This window comes from Hyaena hyaena, unplaced genomic scaffold (genome assembly GCF_003009895.1).
Source record: "Hyaena hyaena isolate Hyena2069 unplaced genomic scaffold, ASM300989v1 scaffold_36, whole genome shotgun sequence".
NCBI classification, from domain to species: Eukaryota; Metazoa; Chordata; class Mammalia; order Carnivora; family Hyaenidae; genus Hyaena; species Hyaena hyaena.
In genome coordinates this window covers 2,122,798-2,124,922 of record NW_024080668.1, presented here as the reverse complement: position 1 = coordinate 2,124,922, position 2,125 = coordinate 2,122,798, and the positions used below count along the sequence as shown (strand labels likewise).

At 42.1% G+C, this 2,125-nt stretch overlaps 1 pseudogene; it reads left to right on the top strand.

Moving 5' to 3' along the window:
- The first annotated feature begins 958 nt into the window (after window positions 1-958).
- LOC120229870 lies at window positions 959-1,466 on the top strand (annotated as a pseudogene).
- Window positions 1,467-2,125: the final 659 nt, after the last annotated feature.

The window sequence follows — 2,125 nt, the reverse complement described above, 5'->3', positions numbered from 1 at the left end:
AGCAATCAAGACAGTATGGTGTTGGCAGAAAGATAGACACATAGGTCGGTGGAATAGAGCAGACCTACACAAATATGTCCAACTGGAATATTGAGCCAAAGGAATTCAATAGAGATGGATTGCAGCCTTTTCTACAAAAGGTGCTGTGCATCTAGACACCCAAAGGCAAAAAATAAAAACCTCAACCTAGACTTCACATCTTATACAAAAATTAATTCAAAATGGATTGTGGAGTTAAATGACAATTTTAAACCATAAAACTTTTAGAAAAAAAAAAACAGGTGAAGATCTTTAGGATCTAGATGTAGGCATAAACTTCTTAGATTTGACATTAAAAGCATGATCTATAAAAAGGAAAAAATTGGACCTCATGAAAATAAAATAAATTGGATCTCAGCAGAATTAAAAAACCTTTGCTCTGAAAGAACATGTGAAGAGGATGTGAAGCTATAAGCTGGGAGAAAATGTTTGCAAGCTATATATTTGACAAAGTACTAGTACCTAGAATATATAAACTCTCAAAACTCAGTAGTAAAAAATAATTAAGTCTGGTCTGGCCTGTAAGGAATTTGAAAGTTTTCCTCACAATAAGAAAAAAAACTGAGCAAAGAAAGTCACAAGTCTCTTCAAATCCTTTAGAGAATGGTGATTGAAGGGAAAACTGCTGCCCCCAAATTTAGAGAGACAGGCAAGCAGATACAGAGAGTGACAGCACACCAGAGCGGTCCAGTAGCAGAAACTTTTGCTGGAACGAATACTGAATAAGAAAAATCATAATTGACATACTATTGGAGGCTCAGCGTAAGCCAAGTTTGAGAGTTGAAAACTCTAGGGTGCCCACTCTTAGGAGGCCACCACACTTTTGTGAGTTTTCTTAACAGGAGCCCTACCAAGTTCTCATGGTACAGATCAGAAAAAGGATCTCTCACACCGATGGAGTCAAGGTGGAGGAGTTCACATGCAAGAGCCTTGCTCTTGGCGAATTGTGGATGATTGTGGTGAGGCCTTTACAGTGGGTACCATAGGGGCCCATCAGATGATATCATTCAAGCAGTCAAAGGTTTTTGCAGTCCTCCAGTAGGAGTAAACCACAGACCACAAGGCAGCTTGACAGCTTTCAGAACCAGGGCTCCACAGCTGGGAGGTAGCTTTGTAGTTTCGGAGGCTTATTTTCCATGATTGGCAGTATGGTTCAAGTCAGAGGGCAAGAAGATCCCTGGAACTCCTTCACAAGTGCTGCCTTATCAGGAGCCATGCTGGCAGCAGGAAACGGACCAGTGGCCACTGTTGGGTCAGCCGCAGGGGGTGGCATTCTCCTAGCTTTAATTGAGGAGCTGGTATCTTGTCGACAAGATCTGCCTCTGCACAGTTTCCCAGCGGTCCTCAGTTTGCTGCAGACCCTTTCTCAGTTGCCTTCAGCCCACTTACCATCCTCGCCTTTTGGAAACTATTGACAATACCAGTAGGCCTTCTTTCCCAGGACTTCTTTAACAGAACGAACTGTAGTTCAGGAAGGAATTTCAGAAGATAAGTTACAGTCTGTTTTTAAAACCATAGGTGGGACTGCTATGGCCAAATACGCTCTGAAGAGACACTTAGCTCTTTTTTCTATTTAAAGGAACATGGGGAAGGGCAGATGTTAAAAGATGATACATTTATTCACACTTCAATTGCATTTGTGATTAAAATATCTAATATCTTTATTTTTTTTAAGTTTATTTACTTTTGAGAGAGACAGAATGCAACCGGGAGAGGGGCAGAGAGAGAGGGAGACACAGGATCCCAAGCAGGCTCCAGTCTCTGAGCTGTCAGCACAGAGCCCAACTCAGGGCTCAAACTCACGAACCATGAGATCATGACCTGAGCCGCAGTCGGGTGCTTAACTGACTGAGCCACTGAGGTGCCCCTCTAATATCTTTAAACGAAAATATAGTAAGTACTTAGATGAAGGACCAGAGGGCAAATGAATGAACAATGAAACCTGACCATCATTTCCTTGGGGACTTCTCTGCCTGGATGTGTGTGTTCTGTCAGTCAGACAATAAGAACCTACTAGAATGTGCTCTTTCAAAAGGAAGGAGGGGAGGGAATGGAAGTGAGGAAAGAAGAAGATGGAAGGAAGGAA